Here is a 20,973-nt window from a genome sequence, read left to right on the forward strand (position 1 = left end):
CATCATTTAGAATCAAATAGTGTTTTCAAACTAAGTGCTGTTACAAAAATAAAAATGAAAACCAAGAGACTAAAGATTGAGCGCTGAGTGGAAATAATTTTATTCCCAGTCAGGGAACATCCGGCAGACAGTTCAGGTTCTGGAGGATGAAGTTTGGAGAAAAGGAAATAGACTTTGTCTTTTAAGTCCAAAAAGTGGCAACTCTCTCTTTTTCACTCAGGGAAATAAAGCCTCTGAATGCCATTGAATGGCTCGTGACATCTAGGCTGAGCCCTCAGGTGCACGTAAATGCCAAGATGGCTGCAGAGGTCTCTGCTGTGGACAGAATGCGCCTGCCCTGGGAGTGTGGCTTCCAGTGGCCTCTGCCCCTTACCTTGGATTGTCTAATTTGGGATTATGGCTCCCAGCTGTCATTTTAGCAGAAGTCAGGTCTGCACCGCCGGCAGCAGATTGGATGGTGTGTCAGGGCTCATTAATAAGATGACCATATACTTCATCATCTTAACAGGGCGCTGGTTAGAGTGAAAGAGTGACTGTTAACAATTACAACAGGACAATACAACAGCCGTAACTGGGATGGCCCCAAGGAGGGTGGTCAGTACCTAAAGCAGAAGCACAGGGGAAAGACTGTGTGTTGAGCCTGTGTAACACTCCACCAGCTGTTCATAAGCGCTTTCTTTCATTCATTTCAATCCTCACAATGACTTAGGAAGTAGATGTTACTAATCCTCGTTTTATAAATAAAGACCCAAGGCTCAGATAATTAAGGAACTTGCCTAAGTTGGAGGGTTAGTAAGAGGTGGAGGCATAATCTGAACCCAGGTCTGTCTGACTCTAATATCCATTCTCATCACAGCCATTATTACAAGCTTCAGAAATGGTGGCATTTGCCCTAGAAGGCCCTCAGTCTTCGGGCCAATGATACAGGTTTTCATTAACAATTGTGACGTGGGTCCCTTACTGCTGTGTGCCATTACTTTGTACAAATTCAACCACTGATTCAATTCAGTTCGGTTGAACACACATTTGAGCTGGGCTTGGCACTGTGGATACACAGCTGAAGAGGTTATTCCGGCCCTGAAGGATCTCACAGAACATGGGGAAGACAGACAAGAAAAACAATAAGTACTGAACTGTATAAGTGCCGCCAGGATGGAATATGTGTTAAGTGCCGGGATAAGTGTACGACAGAGTCTCAAGGTCTCATAGAATCACCACAAGCCTCTCATCTATCTCATCCAACAGAGACATGCCAGAAGCCTTCCCAAAGGAGGTGTCAACTGAGAATAAAGGATGGGTAAGAATTGGCTAGAAAAAGAATCAGGACTAAAGCCTGGGGAATATCACATGCACAGGAACAGGGATGTGAAAGAGCCTTTAAGGACACAGAGACACAACAAATGATTCTGTCTGGCTGGAGGGAAGAGGGCCTCGCCCCGCCCAGCGGATGCCACCCGGGACTCCCCTGTGCTAGCCTTTGTATCCCAACCAAAGGAAATGGTCAGTAGCAGGCACGTGACCCAAGGAGGACCAACAATAATCTCCTGGAGACTTTTCTTCCACATCTATTTTTTAATTTATTTTTATGTCATTCATTTATTTCTTTTTGGCCCTGCTGCACAGCTTGCGGGATTTTAGTTCCCAACCAGGGATTGAACCTGGGCCACAACAGTGAAAGTGCAGAGTCCTAACCACTGGACTGCCAGGGAATTCCCCCACATCTATTTTTTTTTAATCTTCATTCATCTGAGGTTTGTGAGACTGGAGGCTGCCAGGGCCAGCTCGCCACTACGTGGAGAAGACTTGTCCGGGGCGAGAGCCAAGATGCAGCAGACACTGACAGAGAGACAAAGAAAACTAGAGACAGAGAGGAACACCCAGAGGACCCAGTTTGAAACTGGCTCCAGCCGCGCCCGAAATTCAGAATTTATATATCTTGGCCTCTCCAGTTATACGAAGCAATAGTTTTGTTTTCTTGCTTAAATTCTATGTTTTTTTTTTTTCTTTCTGTTTTTTTTGGTTCTAATACAGTGAATCTGAGATACCTCTGGGCCATCCAAGTGGGGATGTCCAAAATGTGTCTACAGCTCAGGAGACGAGTCAGGAAGCATCAGTGAATTTGGAAATATCACCATGGGAGTTGAAACCTCAGGAGGGAACGTCATTGTCGATGGGGGTACACGAGTGAAAAGGCAGCTGACTGATGTCCGAGCCCTGGAGAGAACAGAGAGAGGAACCCAGCCAATAAGACTGAGAAGGAACCATCGGAGAGGGAGAGGGAAAACTAGGAGGGACTTGATACCAGAAGCTGAAGGAGGATAGCATAAAGGAGAGGGACTGCTCACAGGGCCAAATGTCACAGAAAAGTGAGACGGATACCCCCTCATAGGAGAACTGGAAACACACACCCTGCCCAAGGCTGTGAGGGAGAGTAAGGTAATTGCCATAAGAGGGGTCAAAGTGTAATTGAAGGTCAAAGGGCAGATTCTACAACCATTTCCATTTTCATCTTATCGCACACGTTGCCGGTCCCTCCCTTGAGTGCCTCTTCTCTTGGTTTCCGTGCTGACTTCTCTCCTTCCTCTCCCCTGGCTTCTTGTCCTACCTTCTCCGAGTTCCTTGGTGAATCTTCATTCTCTAGGCAGCCTCTTAAATCTTAGTGTTTCTCAAGGATCTGGCACTCGCTTGTCTTCCTGCTACACTCTCTTCTCAGGCACGCCGTTCATTTACCAGCCCTGTGACAGCCCGTGACTATTAAACCCCTGGTACAAGCCCAGCATCCCCAAACCCACATCTACAGCCTGGGAGCTGCTAAAGCCGTGCTGGCCAGGGGGACTTCGTCCCTGAAGAGACCTCAGATATGTCCATGAAGGATTATGACGAGAGATCTCCCCTGAGAGGGGAGTCAGGCACCACCAGGGCCACCACCTACAGATAAGCATGTTGAGCACTGCACAAAGAGGCCCAGTTGAAACCTAGGTGGGCTGAAATCCAGCCTGTGCTCCACTCTCCAAGCCACTCTCTGGGCCAGAGCTGTGTCTCCTGGGAGAAGGGCTGTCATTTCCTCATTAACACTGTCTACTTGCCAAAGCCACACCCCAGCAAAGCTCCTACCGCCCAGACGGGTGCGTTTTCTAGTTAATACAAAGATGGATTTTGGACCAACTGAGGCTCAGGGGACCCAGGAAACAATGAGTAAGGGGGATCTTTCCAGAGAGCAGAACAGGAGGCTGGCAGACAGATAACTAAGGAATTTACTCCTTTGAGATGGTAGGGAGTCTTCAGAAGTCCTGTCCGGAGGACTGGTCGTTGTGTCAGGCCGGTGACGGTGCCATGTTCCCATTCTCTCCTTTTCCAACAGTGTGTATAGCAGTTCTCCTGCTCCTACTCTGCCACTGCATCCTGAGCATGTCACGGGGGGCAGAGATGACATGGCCCTGGAGCGTTTAGACCACTGGACAGTAAGGACACCCAAATGTGAGGGCACGCACTGCCCATCATTTAGAGAGCCCAGCTTTCAAGTTGGTCAAGACTTTGGGGTTGTCTCCCTCGAGAAGGGGGTGTATTCTTCGTAAAAGGACAAGGGTATTTTTGGTTGTCAAATGGTGTGCTGAGGGCAGGTGCAAGTTGCTAGCTAAAAGGTTACATTTCTCAGCCTCCCGTACTTACATGAGGCCATTTGATTAAATTTTAGCCAATAATGTGTAAATAGAAGTTGCTGGGTATGACGAGCTTAAAAAGAAGATAGACAGTTGCTGGTATAGGCACTGTTTTTTTTTTTTAAACCTTCCACTCTTTCTCCTTCTTCCTGCCTGGAATGCAAAGATGATGGCTGGTGCTCTAGCAGCCATATCTGACTATGAGGCAATTCCAAGTGGAAACTATACACTAAAATGGTGACGCAGAAAGACAGAAGGGTTCCTTGGCCCCTAAAAGATACCATGGAACCAACACACCAGTTCTTAATGTTAAGTACAATCAACTATTATCTTGTTTAAGCCGCTGTTTTTTTCTGGTTTTTGATTCTAGTAACTAAATGTAATTCCTAACAAATACTCTATAAATATGCAGAAATTCCCAAAGTTATTTCTCTATAGTTGAGATCTCTCCCATTAACTCCAAAGCTGGCCTCTAGCTGGATGTGCCAGCTGTCTTGAACTCAACATTTTCAAAATCAGGGACTTCCCTGGTGGTCCAGCGGGTAAGGCTCCACATTCCCAATGCAGAGGGCCCGGGTTCAATCCCTGGTCGGGGAACTAGATCCTTATGCATGCCACAAGTAAGAGTCCGCATGGCACAACTGAGAAGTCCACATGCCACAACTAAGAAGTCCGCATGCTGCAACTAAAAAGATCCTGCATGCTGCAACTAAGACCAGCACAGCCAAAATAAACAAATAAATAAATATTTTTTTAATTAACAAAAAAAATCATAATCAAATTCATTATCACTAAGCCCATCCCCTTTGAGTCCATTCTCCAACTTGGGGTGTGTGGGGTTGATAACTGAAGAGCTGACAAGCAATGAGCACTGGGCCTCAGGAAGAGGGCCAGGTGCCAGGACCGCTGCCTGAGAGTTCAGAGAGGATGGGCTCGCAGCCACACACCGGGACCCTTCCTGGGCTGAAACCCCACTGGGGAGTCACTGCAGGTCAACTTGCTCCAGACCAAGGATCTAAGGGAAGTCAATACCCGTTTTGGGCAGAGGAGACAGGAGCGGCCTCTCAGGAGGCCCCAGGTGATTTTTATGAGAGTGGATAAAGTACAGGCCAGGTATTACTGTTGGAAATGTCTAGCAATATTTTGTCAAGAATTGACCGTGGAGGAAACATTGGGAGAAACTCTTAATCATGTCACATAGGTGGCAGCCAGGAAATGGCATGTTCTCAGGTTTGTTGGGCCCGAGTGAGAGTGAGGGCATGTGTGCAGCGTGTGTGTGAATGTATGGTATGCTGTCTGTGCTCCGGATGCGTGAGGTTTGTGCAGCGTGCACAATGTAAACGTGTACACGCAGGTACCCACTATGTGTGAAGGGTTAGGGTTTGGAGGGAGGTGGTGAGCAGAAGAGTGAGGGAGGCTGGTGTGCCTTCCCCTTAAGGGAGCATCTAGGACCGTGAGAGTTTACCAGCTATCTCGCACCTTCCTGTCTACACACCCCTGTGGGCCCTACAGAAGCTTATGAGGTAAGGGTTAACATCGCTCCTGTTTTTCAAGTGAGGAGACTTAGGCGCAGAGAGGCAGAATACCCCAAAAAGGAATTTCTTTCACGAAGCTGTCAACACACCAGGCTTTGCACGTGAGACCTGTGTGGACGCAGGAACTCAGAGGGAGAGGAGACAATACCTGTTATGAAGATGTTAGCGTCCACTTGTCCATCAGAGGCTCTCGCACCCCAGTTACGCACTTCTCCATTCATTTATTCGTTTGTTCTCTCAGTCTCAAACTCAAATTCAGCCCCTCCTGCACATCAGGCCCACTCACCTGGCCGCGTGTGGGAGAGACAAGGTGAGAGGTCTGGGCGCCCAGAAGTGGCACGAAAAGGACAAAATGGCACTAATGGGAAGTGAGTGGAGGAAAGGGGATTAAGGAAGAGAGAGTGGGCAGAACTGAATTAAATTCTGAATACCTTTCAAGCTTTCTTTTCTTTACATTCAGACTCTACCTGATTGAATTCCAGGACCCTGGAGTTTATGTTCCAAATGTCTTCTAAGATTAGCACGCACAGCCCTGCACCTGTGCAGCATCCTCTGAAGTTACCAAGGGCACCACCCCTGCCCTTCTCAGCTGCCTGCTTCCTGAGGTTCTGCCAGCCGGGAGGGAGCGGGAGTTACCAGGCCGGGTTCTGACTCAGCTCTGTTGAGAGAGAGCTGGGTGGCTCTGGACAAGTGACTCGCTCTCTGGGTCTCCATTTATCCCAAGTGAAGCTAGCAGGAAAGTGAAGCTGGGATCTGGGGGGAAAGCGCAGGTACTCATGTGACACAGTGTCAAGTTCTGTACAGAGGACATTGTTGGTGACAGGGCCGGGCCTGTGAGCTTCTGACCCCATAACCACTGTTCCTTGTCCTTTTTATTTTATTTTATTTTTTTAAATTTTTATTTATTTATTTATTTACGGCTGTGTTGGGTCTTCGTTTCTGTGCAAGGGTTTTCTCTAGTTGTGGCGAGCGGGGGCCACTCTTCATCGCGGTGCGCGGGCCTCTCACTTTTGCGGCCTCTGTTGTTGCGGAGCGCAGGCTCAGCAGTTGTGGCTCACGGGCCTAGTTGCTCCGCGGCATGTGGGATCTTCCCAGACCAGGGCTCGAACCCGTGTCCCCTGCATTGGCAGGCAGATTCTCAACCACTGCGCCACCAGGGAAGCCCCATGTCCTTTTGACTTTCCAAGTGCTTTCTCGTCTAGTTTGTTAGATCCTTAGGTCTTCCCTTCAAGACCATCCTGTTCTGAGCAAAGTGAAGTTTTAGAGAGGTTTTTAGGTTTGCCAGAGGCCTCAGAATAAGTCAGTGTAGAAACTAGAAATCAGACCCAGGATCCCCAGCCAGGAATCCAATCATTTCTTCCTTCCTTCTTTCCATATGTAATGTGTACCTTCTGGGTACCAGATGCACAGCAATAAACTGGAGCCGGTGCCTGCCGGCAGGGAGGTGCAGTGCAGTGGGGAAGAGAGGCAAGGCCACAAAGTGTCAGTGACAGTGATACAGTGGGCCAACCAGCCAGCTGCGGGGATGCAGAAGAGGGTCCCTCCACCTCGGCCTGCCGGGGCACTGGGAGTCACTCTGTGCTTGCCCGAGTGTGCATCACAGTGGGAGGAGTGAGGCTTGGCACTCCACCCTGCCAAGATGCTGGCCCCAGGGGGGTCCCTCACTCCAGCCTCCCCGGCTCCAGCTTCCCCATCGCCCCCAGACGTCCAGGTGAGCCCCAACCTCCATTCCCTCCAGGAACCTTTGCTTGCAGGCCCAGCAGGCCTCTCCACACCCCTAGGCCCTGCAGGGATCGGGGTCAGGTGTTAGGTTGAGAAGGTGCACACTTGCTTCCCTTTTAGTCTCAGCTACTGGAAAGGGCCACTTGGATTTCTGGGAGAATTTTATCCCCTTCCCTCCATGTCATTCAAGAGTTTTCTTTATCATTTCATTTTTAACAAAATGTGTAGGTTACTCAAATCTGCTCCCAACGTCAAAGCTGTCGAAACATCTTTTGAATTCTGTTGTGGTGAATGTCAGGAGGTGAAAGCGTCCTCTCGACAGCTGGCCCCAGAGTTCCTCTTTGGGAGGGGACTACTTTTGTTTTGAGAAAATACTTTGACAAGCACCTCGGGGTAGAGGGTGAGACTGACAGCAACTCAGCCACAAAGCCACTGGGAAAAGTGGCCTCTGAGAAAAAGAGCTTTGCTCTGCTCTGGAGAGGGAGGGGGATGACGCAGAGGGAAAGAGCCTGGAAGGAGGGAAGCAGGGGAGAGAATTAAGAGTAAGCCCAGGGTGGGCATGGAAGCAGTCAGCAGAGGTTGGTAAAAAAACTTTCAGTTATAAGATGAATAAGGTGTGAGTATCTAATGTATAACATGGTGACTAAAACTGGTAACACTGTATTGTATAAGTGAAATTTGCTAGGAAAGTGGAACCTAAAGGAGGTGAATATGTGAGGTGATATATGTGTTAATTAACTCGACGGGGGGAAATCCTTTCACAGTGTAGACATATATTAAATCATCCTGTTGTACACTTGAAATATCTTACAATTTTATTTGTCAACTATACCTCAATAAAGCTGAAAAAAAATTTAATTAAAAAAAATTTTTTAAAGAGTAGACAGTAAAGTTCCCCCGGAACAGGGCGGAGTCCAGACCCTGACCCCAGAGATCGTTTCCTGCCGGGAAATTGTTAAGAACAGGGATGCCCAGTGCAGAACTTGAAAGCGTTCATTGCTGTGGTGTAAACCCGTCCATCTCCTCCCGAAACTTCAGCAAATTCTATCACATTCATGAACACTTTAAATGAGATTTTTAAAAATTGAAATATACTTGACCTACAATATTATGTTAGTGTCAGGTGTATTACATAGTGATTTGACATTTGCATACATTATGAAATGATCACCATGATAAGTCTGGTAACCATCTGTCTCCATACAGAGTTATTACAATATTATTGACCAAATTCCTTATGCTGTATTTTACATCCCTGTGAATTATTTTATAACTGGAGGTTTGTACCTCTTAGTCCACTTCTCCTATTTCACCCCCCAAACCCCCTCCCCTCTGGCAACCACTCGTTTGTTCTCCATATCTGTGAGTCCGTTTTCATTTTGTTTTGTTTTTTAGATTCCACTTATAAGTGGAATCATATGGTATTTGTCTTTCTCTGTCTGACTTATTTCACTTAGCATAATACCCTTCTACCATCCAGGTCCATCCATGTTGTTGCAAATGACAAGATTTCATTCTTTTTTATGGCTGAGTAATATTCCATTGTGTGTGTGTGTGTGTGTGTTCATATCTTTTTTATCCATTCATCTATAGATGGACACAGGTTATTTCGATGTCTAGGCTGTTGTAAATAATGCTGCTATGAAAATAGGGGTGCATATGTCTCTTTGAATTTGTGGGTTTTTTTCTTAAGGTAAATACCCAGAGGTGGGATTGCTGGATCATATGGTAATTCTATTTTTAATTTTTTTTTAAATAAATTTATTTATTTATTTATTTATGGCTGTGCTGGGTCTTTGTTTCTGTGCAAGGGCTTTCTCCAGTTGCGGCGAGCGGGGGCCACTCTTCATTGCGGTGCGCGAGCCTCTCACTGTCGCGGCCTCTCCCGTTGCAGAGCACAGGCTCCAGACGCGCAGGCTCAGTAGTTGTGGCTCACGGGCTTAGTTGCTCCACGGCATGTGGGATCTTCCCAGACCAGGGCTTGAACCCGTGTCCCCTGCATTGGCAGGCGGATTCTCAACCACTGCGCCACCAGGGAAGCCCCCTATTTTTAATTTTTTGAGGAACGTCCATACTGTTTTCCATAGTGGCGGCACCAATTTACAATCCTACCAATGGTGCACAAGGGTTCCCTTTCTCCACGTGGATTTTAAGAGCCTGAAGAAGGGGCGGAGTTGCTTTTCCGGATCAGTGTCATGGAGACAGAAGTATTCGTGAGAAGGTGAGCAGCCCTCACTCCCTGGGAACTTGCAACGTTCTTCCGGACAACTCTGGACTTCTGCAAAAGAACTGTAGTTTGAAGAGGCCCAAGTTGACGTGTGAATTCAAATAAACACCAAGCAATTAATTCAACAAACGACGGAGGGTGTTGGACCGAGAATCTGACTTGATATAACCACGTGTGTGAGGAGCATCAATTCTCTGTGCTTCGCAAGGTGCCTTTTCTCAAGCTCGTCTCACCCCTCTCACACCGCCTCTGGAAGGCAGTTTCGGCAGAGAGGCTGGTGCTCCTTTTATGGGTGCAGAAGAGATGCCCCCTTGCCAGGCCCTTTCAGGCTGCAACCCTCAGCCTGGCAGGAGACAGTGATCCTCCTGCAAGGCTCACCAGGATTAGGAACCAGACAGCTTGCTGGGCTCTGGAACTTAGGAAACCTGGAAGATGAGCCTTGTGAGAGGGCACGTGGGGAGGGATGATTTGTGTGAAGTTCTAAAAACTGCTTTGCTCTGCTTGGAGTTTGGAAAGAAACGACGTGTCTAGCACTTCTGTGGTTTCCCAGCATGCGTTTTGGCGGAGAGTTCACGGGCTCAAACATCTCCAATGAACAGTGGGCGCTGATGTCGGCTCCCAGCTCTCCGCTGGGCTGCTGAGAGCCCCCGCGCTCCTGGTGCAAGACAAAACTCGGGGGCGCCGCCTCTTCCCACGTCTCAGGAGGCCCCAGGTTCTGCTCCGGCTCTCCTCTCCCCAGGCTGCCCCGCTGGCCTGGGCACCGGGGCCCTGGGTGGGATCTAGTGGGCGGGGCTCGTGCTTGCGCTCAGGGCTCACCCGGGGAGCCGGCTGCTTGTTCTTAGAAAGTCCCGGAGCTTCTCTCCGTCGGGAAGGCCCGCCTGCCTCAAGGGCCAGAAGCTGTGAGCTGACGCGGCTATTTTCATGCTCTAAGCCTTGGGGTCCTCTCTCAGATTCTCTCTGACCTGTGAGTTCTCTTTAGTGGGGGAGAAGGTATCTTAAGCTCTTGGGGGAGGAGTAACTTCCTAGCTGTGATCCAGGCACCAAACGGCTCCCTGTACCCCACTTCTCTCCAGGGCCTTGCTACCTCCACACCCGAAACCAAGGGCAGAAGGCTTCGTGGCTCGGCTCCCTCTGTGAGACACATCCCCCCAGAGCTGGAGGAGGGGGAAGGGAGGGCTGAAGCACCTACGTCCTGTGTCCTACCGGACACATAAACACCTCAAAGGCATCCTCTCTTCTAGAAACTTGCACCGATGAGGTTGATAACAATACGTCTAATAAATACATGGATGTGAGGCTTCTAACCGTCGCCTCTTTGTGCTTGAAGATCAAACAGGCAAACTGAACCGCACTATTTCCATGAGCTCATGTGCGCTTAGGGTAAGAAATGAGAGCTAATAGCACCCAGCAGCCTCTGACTGGGAGTGCACAGTCCAGACAGTGTGTGCCTGGAGCGTGGTCCCCGCTGACAGTTGAGGCGCAAGACTTGGGTGCCCACAGAGCCCAGGACGGGTGGAGCCCCTGCGGGGAGATGACCCTGAGACACGCTGCGGAAGCCAGAGGACACACGTGGCCTTGCTGGCCCCAGAGGCGCCCAGGCCGCCTGCCTGAGCACATCAGGGAGTCCTCTGTGCATGGGACTTCCCCCAACTCTCCCCCCAACGTACTATGACACCCATTTCTTGCAAGTCACCTGTTACTCGGGGGAAAATCCAGTCAGTGGCTGGTCACAGACACCGGCGCCAGGCAGATGTGTGGCGTTTCTGAGGGTGGGATTGGGGGCAAGGGGGCAGGACAGTGGGAGGCTGCTGGACGACACATTTTCCCAAGCCTGGGCCTCTCCGTCTTTACCACCGAAGGGCCGACTCCGTGGCAGGGAGCGGACAGTTCATCGGGTCCACCGGGCTGAGACTCGACCTCGCCTAGGGCTTCCTGCCAGCCGTCCTGACAGCCAGACAGGCTGCTGGGAGAGGGACCTCACCCAAAGTAAGCACAAAGAAAGGCTTTTGCGGAGAGGAGTGTGGAGCCCAACTCGGGTGGAGACTCGCGGAGGCCCCGTGGGAACGGATGTCGACTAGTGGCTCGGAGACCCGGGGTCTGGGTTTGTGGCCCATGGATCCCGCCCGCGGGCTTCCCGAGGCTGGCTGCGGGTCACCGAGGGGAGCCGGAGCCCTTGCTCAGCACTGAGACCATCACTCGTGGAGCACGGGTGCCACCTGGTGGCAAGATCTGGCGTGACCGATGTGACCAGCGACCAGAGAACCCGGGAACCAGACTCTGAGACGGGGGTCACCAAGGTCACCACTACAGTGACTGTAATAATGGCAACACCTTATCCACACCCCACATCTTTTCTGCCATCCTGTACTCTGTCCCCTCTGGGCTTTGGGGAGATGGGTCCTTCCGTCGTCACAACTGTTTTAATTACAGAAGGGGTAACATCTACATCAAAATAACAAGAATCTCCACCATACGCGCACACTTTCTGCCATGCACTGAGCTAGACACAGGGGTTAAAAATTACCAAGCTGTGGTCCTTTCCTTCAAGGGACTTAGATGCTCAGATATTTACAATTAACCGAAATACAAGACAGAGGGTGACAAAAATATTCAGCTGTGGGAGTAGAGATGAGGTGACAACTTGCTGAACATCAAAATTGAGCTTAAAATTGAGGCATTATTGAGGCTGTGAAATATGGATAAGAATTCAGCAGGTGACAAAGGGAAGGACATTCCAAGCAGAGGGACTGGCCAGGCAAAGGCAAAGACCAGTGAAAACACACAGTAGGTCCAGGAAACAGCAACTGTAGAATTTTGTGAGAGGGGGCAATGCAGGAAAAGATAAAACTTAAAGGACAACATGGGGATGAGTCAAGGTGTGCCTTGTAAGCTAGGTGCTGGGTTTGAACTTTTCTCCTGGGGGCTAAAACAAACCAGTGAAGGGTTTGAAGCAAGGAAAGAACTAGGTTGATTTTTTAAAGATCTATTGAAGAGACAAGTATGCAGGGAGGCTGATTAGGGAAAATGGTTGCAGCACCAGTGACAAGACAATTCATTCAACAGCCAATAGACATTGACAGGCCTGGATGTGCCAGGCACTGTGCATACAAAAAAGCCCTTCCCTCTTGGAGCTTAGGTTCTGGAGCACGACGAGGGAGGGGTAGGAGGGATGGAGAGAAGGAGACAGACGCAAGGTATTGCAGAATTTGAATCTCCAGGACTTGATGATCAGTGGGTCAGGAAGAGGGAGAACTTAGAGATTGAGCCTAGGTGACAGGGAGAAGAGTAAGGCCCCTCAAGGCTGCGACAGAGGAGAAAGGGCAGGTTTGACGGGGAAGGAGATGAGTCTGCTTTTGGATGTGATCAGTAAACGGAACAAGTAGCTATGATGCAAAAACTCCACAAAATCAACATGACTTTACATTACATTACATTACATTGCAATGACCCACCTCCCCAGTCCCATGAAAAGTCAGACTAGGTTTCCTAGGAAATTCTCCTGCCATTAGAGGTTAAAATTGTATTGACTATTGGGACTTCCCTGGCAGTCCAGTGGTTAAAACTCTGTGCTTCCGATGCAGGGGGCACTTGTTCCATTCCTGGTCGGACAGATCCCACATGCCGTGTAGCGCGGCCAAAAGAAAAGAAAAGAAAAATAAGTAAAATAAATAAATAAAATAAAATTGTATTCAATATTGATTGTCAAGATAGAAATCTCCACAGATTCATTAAATGTTTGCTGAACCAGCCTATGGAAAGCAATTGCTAATGCTTATTAAGTGTTTCATGTGAAAGAAGCATCTTTCCCAGGGCTTCCTCCAGTTACCTTCTTTAACCCTCACAACTCTCTGTGGGCTCTGCACTGGGCTCAGGTCACACAGCTAGCAAGGGCAGGGCCAGCCAGTATCTGCAGGAAGGTCACAAAGCCCTTAAGGGGAGTCTTCTACCTTCTCCCCGGGTGAGGGCTGCACGCAATGGACACGATTTGGCCTGGAGTCACGTCTGGCCACTTTCCCATGTGGTCAATCTGCTTGAAGCTTAATGAGAAGAGGCTTCAGGCCCTTGCTGTTTGGTCGCAGTTTAGGGAGGTAAGATATCAAAAAGCTAGGAAAAGCAGACGTAGGAGAAATAAAGAGACAGCCCTCTGGCAGCATTACAGGGAAAAGAGGGGTACTATTGCTCTTCCTCTTTGGGGATGATGAAAAAAATGTGGACTTCAGTGGTGGTGTGAAGGCACGAAGCTCTGACTTCTGGAGGATCAGACTCTCACATGTGCCCGCCAGCGGCTCTGGCAGCACCAGGTCGTGGGGAACCACCTACACGGTTCTCCAACTAGAAGGCAGCCAGTAGCGTAAAGAAGCCCATGCATGCCAGGTTCTGGTTCTGGGCCCTCCTGGGCTTGTACCATTGTCCAGGATAAATGACTCTGCAATCCTATTTTAGACATGGGGGAATTTAATTTCTTATTTTTGGCAGTTCTAACTTCCCACTATTCTTATTCCAGCTGTCATATTGAAAAGATTGTTTAATCACTATAAAAGCATTCAAAACAATACTGAAAAAAAAATCTGAGGGAAACCTTTATGATAATAGTAATAATAATATATCCCTAAAATAGTCCCCAGAAAATTTAAATCCATCTGCAATTGATATGGATTATTTCACCAGTATGGGGAATAAATATGGTCATATTACCTATGTTTCTTCTTTTTTTAAATTTTTATTTTATTTTTTGAATGGATAAAGAAGATGTGGTACATATATACAATGGAATATTACTCAGCCATAAAAAAGAATGAAATAATGCCATCTGCAGCAACATGGATGGACTGAGAAATTGTCATACTGAGTGAAGTAAGTCAGACAGAGAAAGACAAATATCATATGCTATCACTCACATGTGGAATCTAAAAAAATGGTACAAATGAACTTATTTACAAAACAGAAGTAGAGTCACAGATATAGAAAACAATCTTATGGTTATCACAGGGGTAAGGGGAGGAGGAATAAATTGGCAGATTAGGATTGCCAGTGTTTTTTCAATTGATTTCTCTCCTGCTGTGTTTCAGAAACTCTTATGCACTAGAGATACATCAGTGGATGAAACAAAGATTTCCATCGTTGTGGGGCTTACTCTCTGACAGGGGGAGATAGTGAAGCAACAGATTTAATAAATAAGTAAATAATTTAGCATGCTGAATGGTGTTAGTGTTAAGGATTTTTTTTTAAAAGTAGAGGTGGTTATATGGGTCTGAGATGCGAAGGTGGGGTAGGCCTCATGGAGAACACGACATTTAAGCAAAGCCTTGAAGAAGGTGACTCTGGCCTTCACAAAGCCACAGAAGTCCTAGAACATCTTCCAGGACAACATGTGTCCAATACCTTACATTTACACCACTTGGATGGTCTTCTCCAGTGGTGCTTCTTAGAACAAATTTTTACTCCAAAATGACCTGCTGAGTACTTACACCAAAAAGTAGCAGCAGTTTCTCTCACTATAAATGTTAAATTCAACTCCCAGAACTTATACAGCTAGGGTTATAATCCGAGTAACAGCTTCATAGAATACCAAGGCTGGTGGTACATCTGTGGGTCTCAGATCACTTGGAGACGTGACCTTAGTGTTTATTAGATTTATCTATGTGAAGTTCCCAGGAGGACACATGGCACCCAGAGAAGGCTTAGCAAGTTTTAACGAATGTTACCCCCTATTTTCCTATATCTTACACAACCACTCCTTTGGGTTCAGGCACATGGCTTTAAGAAATCTCATATGGCCCCAAGAAAAGCCTACATTTAGGACCACTGAGATGACCGTAGGCCTACAGTCCCCAGTAACTATAAGAATTACTCTTTCAAGATTGAGAAAAATCCCTTAGCACCCAGTATTGTGTATAGACAGTAGGCACACAATAAATGTTTCCATAAGTAATACATGTTCTGCTTCCAGTAATGGTGGAATAGATAATTCTTTCTTCCTGTTCTTTGGCTTGCATAATCTCTATTGATCTACCTTGAAGTTCAGTAATTCTTTCTTCTGCCTATTGCTGAGTTTCTCCAGTGAATTTTTAATATATAGGTTATTGTTCTTTTCAACTCTACAATTCCCATTTGGTTCTTTGTAAAAAGTCTATCTCTTCATGATATTCTCTATTTGATGCAACATTGTCATCATACCTTCCTTTTTTAAAAATTTTTTTTGGCCGCGTTGGGTCTTCGCTGCTGCGCGCGGGCTTCCTCTAGTTGCGGTGCACGGGCTTCTCATTGCAGTGGTTTCTCTTGTTGTGGCTCGTGGGCTCTAGGCACGCAGGCTCAGTAGTTGTGGTGTACAGGCTTAGCTGCTCCGCGGCATGTGGGATCTTTCCGGACCGGGGATCGAATCCGTGTCCCCTGCATTGGCAGGCGGATTCTTAACCACTGTGCCACCAGGGAAGTCCCCTTTATTTCTTTTAAGCAAGCTTTCCTTTACTGTGAAAATATTTATAATGGCTACTTTGAAGTATTTTCCTCCTAAATCTGACATCTGATCACTATCACAGTTTCTGTTGCCTGTTTTTGCTTTTGTCCTCTCAGTATATGGGTCATACTTACCTGTGGGTTTTTTTTTGCTTTCGTTTTTTTTTTCCGCCTAATTAATTTTGATTCCAAACTGGACATTTTAGATAATATACCATAGCCACTCTGGGTCACTGACCCCTCCCCTTCTCCAGGGCTTGTTGTTCTTATTTGCTTAGCGACTGGCTGAATTATTTTAGTGAAATCTATTTCTCCCCCACAGTATTAAGCCTCTGATGTCGTTTCTCAGGGAGGTGTAGCTTTGAGTATGCCCCATGACCCTGGGATGACAGTGGTACTGATAGATCTCCCTTCCATCTTTCCCTGACTCTGGCGTTGGAGTGGAGGCAATGGCAAGCTTCTCTTGGAACAACACTTGCACTTTAGGAGGTAAGTGCTCAGTGGGGGTGGGGAGTAGCAGTAACCTGAGGTCCTCTTGGCTTGCCCTTCATAGCATGGGGAAAAGGCAATCGGGGAACCAGTGTTCTCAGCATGCTGCACCCAAGGTAGAACCCTCCTTCCATGAGTGGGGGCTGGATAAAAGAGACCTCCCACCTCTAAACTGCATTTGCCTGGGATTTAGCCTCAGCAACAGGTAGCAGGGGCAGGATGAGAACTGATGAAGTCCTGATACTCCTGGAAGAAAGTCTTCTGGCTGGGAGCTGGGGAGAGAGGGAGCTCTGTGTTCCTGTCTTCAGCAGTCCAGAGTGGAGTCTCCAACCTTGCTGGGCTGGGAGGGGAGAGGGTAGGAGCAGTCTTGGTTCAAATACCTTAGACTTCCTTACTGAAAGATTCACCTTCTTTACTCCAAGTAAAACTCACCTTTTTTGTTGACGTTTCATAGCTTTTCTTTAAGAAATATTTCTTAATTTGCTGTTTTTTCCTTAGGATGATTTCCAGAGGTTTTAAATGGTTGAGCTTTTAAAAATCATTTTCATATTTCACTGGAAAGCAGGTCAGCAAAGGTGCTAATACTCTCATGCCAGAAATCAATCTCCCTATTGAGTTTCAAGAGTTCTTTATATATTGTAGATAAAGCCCTTTATCGGATATGTATTTTGCAAATATTTTCTACCAGTATGTGGGTTACCTTTTCGTTCTCTTAAACGTGTCTTTTGAAAGGCCAAAGTTTCATATTTTTAAAAATATTTATTTTATTTGGCTGCTTTGGGTCTTAGTTGAGGCATGCAGGATCTTTCATTGCGGCTCATGCGTTCTTCGTTGCGGTGTGCAGGCTTCAGAGTGCGCAGGCTTTGTTGCCCTGCGGCATGTGGGATCTTAATTCCCCAACCAGGGATCAAACCCGTGTCCCCTGCATTGGAAGGCAGATCCTTAACCACTGGACCACCAGAGAAGTCCCAGTTTCATATTTTGATGAACTCCAATTTATCAAATTTGTCTTTTATGGACTGTACCTTTGGTGTCTTGTCTAAGAAATATTTGCCTAACCTAAGGTCACAAAGATTTTCTACTTTTTCTTCTAGAAGTTTTATAGTTTTAGGTTTCATATTTAGGTCTATGATACATTTTGGCTTAAAATTTTATATAGTTGACCCTTGAACAACACTGGTTTGAACTGCACAGGTCCACTTATACATGGATTTTTTTCAGTAAATACATTCTATAGTACTACATGATCGGTGGCTGGGTTGACTCTGTAAATGCAGAACCATGACTATGGAGGGCTGACTATAAAATTACACACAGATTTTCAACAGCATAGAGGGTCAGCACACCTAACCCCTGCATTGTTCAAGGATCAACCGTGTATGGTCTGACTTAATTTTTGTAATAAGGGTCAAAGATATTTTGGGGGTTTTATGGGGTTTTTTGTTTGTTTTTTGCATATGACTAATCAATTGTTCCAGCACATTTGTTGAAAAGATTATCCTTTCTCTACTGAATTCCCATGGCATCTTCGCCAAAAATCAGTTAACCAAATGTGTCTAGACTGATTTCTGAACTCTGTATTATGTTTGATTGATCTAATGGCCTATCTTCATAATAATACTAGAATATCTTGCTTATGGTAGCCTTATAATGTTTTAAAATTAGATAGTGTAAGCCCCCTAATTTTGTCCTGTTTCAAAGTAGTTTTGGCCATTTTGTATCTTTTGCATTTTAATATACATTTTAGAATTGGCTCGCAAAATTCTAATGCTTTTTTTTTTGAGACTTCATTGGATTTTCTACATAGATAAGCATGCTATCTGCCATAAAAGACAGTATTACTTCATTGTTTTCCAATTTAGATGGTTTTCTTTCTTTTTCATATCTTGTTGCAATGGCTAGAAGCTCCTGTACAATGCTGAATAGAAGTGGTAAGAGCAGACATTCATGCCTTGTTAATATTAGAGGGGAAATGTTGAGTCATTCACAATTAAGTATGATGCTAGCTGTGTTATAGATGTTCTTTATTAGAAAATTCCCTTCTACTCCTAGTTTGGAGAAATTCCCTCCTATTTCCAGTTTGCTGAGAGTAATGAAAAATGGATGGTTAGCTATTGTCAAATGCTTTTCCTGGTTCAACTGAGATGATCATATTTTTTTTTCTTTTTTAGTGAGTTAACATGATGCATTACATTGATTGATATTCCGTTGTTAAACCAACCTTGAATTCCTGGGATAAACCCCACTTGGTCATGATGTGTCATCCTTTTTTATGTATTATGTTCACTTTGCTAATATTTTCTTTAAAATTTTTTGTCTCTATGTTCAGGAGGCATGTTGGACTTTAGTTTTCTTTTCTCATAATTTCTTTGCCTGGTTTTGGTATCAGGAAAATACTGACCTCATTCAATTAGATGGGAAGTTTCCCCTCCTCTTTAACTTTCTGAAAGTGTGTACAGAATTGGTGTTATGTCTTCTTTAGATGTTTGGTGGATCTCACCAGTGAGCCCAGCTGGTCCTAGAGTTTTGTTTGTGGGAAGGCTTTTAACTAAAAATCCCATTTCTTTAATAAATACAGTGCTATTCAGATTATCTAGTTCTTCTTGCATGAGCTTTGTTAATTTGTATCTTTTGAAGAATTTGTCCATTTCATCTAAATTGTCAAAGTTATTGGAATAAAGTTGTTTATAATAGTCAGTGATTACACTTTTCATTTCTGAAGTATCTACAGCGATATCTCTCTCTTATTCCTGATAGTCCTGTGTTGCTTTTTTTTTTTTTCCATTCTGTTTGGCTAGATGTTTACCAATTTTATTGATCTTTCTCAAAGAACCAGCTTTTGGTTTTATTTTCTCTTGTTTTAAAATTTTTATTTCATTGATTTCTGACATTATCCTTATTACTTCCTCTTTCCTGCTTACTTTGGGTTTAATTTGCTTTTTTCTGGTTTCTTAAGGTGGAAGATAAAATCATTGATTTGAGAATTTTCTTCTATTTTAATATAGGCAACTATTGTTATAAGTTTTCCTCTAGGATTGATTGTCTAATCTGTATCTAATAAATTTTAATGTATTGTGTTTTCATTTTCATTCAGACCAATATATTTCTAATTTATTATTACTTTTTTTAATTAGAAGCATGTTGTTTAGTTTCCAGATATTTGGGGATTTTCCAGATATCTGTTATTGATTTCTAATTTTCTTCTTCTTTTGCCAGAGAACATACTTTTGTATGGTTTGAACCCTTTATATATTATGACTTGCTTTACATCCCAGAATATGGTCTCCATTGGAAATGCTCTGAATGCACATGAAAACAATGTGTGTAGTGCTGTTGTTGGGTGGAGTGCTCTATCAAGGTCAATTAAGTCAAGATGGTTGATAGTGTTTTTCAAGTCTAAATACTGATTTTCTGTCTACATGTTTTAACAATTATTGAAGGTGTTGAAATATCCAACTGTATTTGTGAGTTGGTTATTTCTCAGTGTAGTTCTATCAGCCTTTTCCTCACATATTTAGAAGTTGTTATGCATATATTTAGGATTGTAATTTCCTCTTGTTGAACTGACCTCTGTATCATTATAGACAACCATCTTAATCCTTAATCTTGGTAATATTCTCAAGCTGTCAAGCAAAATCTACTTTATTTACTACTACTATAGTACACCTGCTTTCTTTAACTTATTGTTATTATATCTTTCTCTATACTTTAAGCCTAGTGTCTTTATACCTAAAGTCGGTTTTGAGAAAATAGCATACAGTTGGGCCTTGCCTCTTTTATTCAATGTGACAATCTCTGCCTTTTTATTGGGTGTTTGGACCATTTACAATCAATGTGATTATTGATATGGTTGAGCTTCCATCTATTATCTTGCTATTTGTCTTCTTCTTGTTCCCTTGTCCCTCCTTTTTCTTCCTCCTTTTGGATAAACTGAATACTTACTAACGATTCCATTGCGTTTTGTTGTTGCATTATTAGCTAGAACACTTTTGGGGGGTGAGGAGAATTACCTTAGGGCTTATATTATACATCTTTAACTTATCACAGTTTTCCTTCCAGTAATATTATACCACTTCATGTATAGCATGAGAATGTTACCATACTATACTTCCACTTTCCCTTTCCTAAACTTTGTGTAATTGTTGTATGTTTTATTTTGAAATGTGTTATAAACTCCACAATAAATGGGTACTATTACTGTCTTCAGCAATTATCTTTTAAATAGATTTAATAACAAAAAAAGAGAGCTTTAGTATTTAGCCACATTTTTACCATATTTTCACACAGTATTATTTTATATCTGTTTGAAAGACTTTTAAAAACATTTCTTGTAATACAGGTCTACTGGTGATGTATTTATTTGGCTTTTGGATGTTTGAAAAAGTCTTTTTATTTTGCCTTTGTTGTTTGAAAAGATATTTTCACTGCATATAGAATTCTAGGTTGACAGGTTTTATTCTATCTTGTTCCTTTTACTATATGAAAGATGTTGCTCCACTGTCTTCTGGCTCCCATGGTTTTCAATGAGAAGTTTCCTGTCATTTTTATCTGAGCTCCTTTGTATATGACATGTCCTTTTCCCCCATCTGGATGTGCTAAGATTTTTTTTTTTTAAACCACTGGCTTAAAGCAATTTGATTAAGATATGCCTTGGTGTGATCCTTTTCATGTTTCTTGTCCTTGGAGTTCATTGAACTTCTTGGACCTGTGGGTTTGTAATTTTCATCAAATTTGAAGAACTGTTGGCCCCTGTCTCCAAATGACCTGAATATGAAAATACAAAAGAAAATATTTTTTTCTTTTCCCCTTCCACGCTCACACCCATCTCTTCTCCCTTGAGGACTCCAATTGTACGTATATCAGACTGCTTGAAGTTGATTCATAG

This window comes from Balaenoptera physalus, assembly GCF_965194825.1.
Source record: "Balaenoptera physalus genome assembly, chromosome: 10".
Classification (NCBI taxonomy): domain Eukaryota; kingdom Metazoa; phylum Chordata; class Mammalia; order Artiodactyla; family Balaenopteridae; genus Balaenoptera; species Balaenoptera physalus.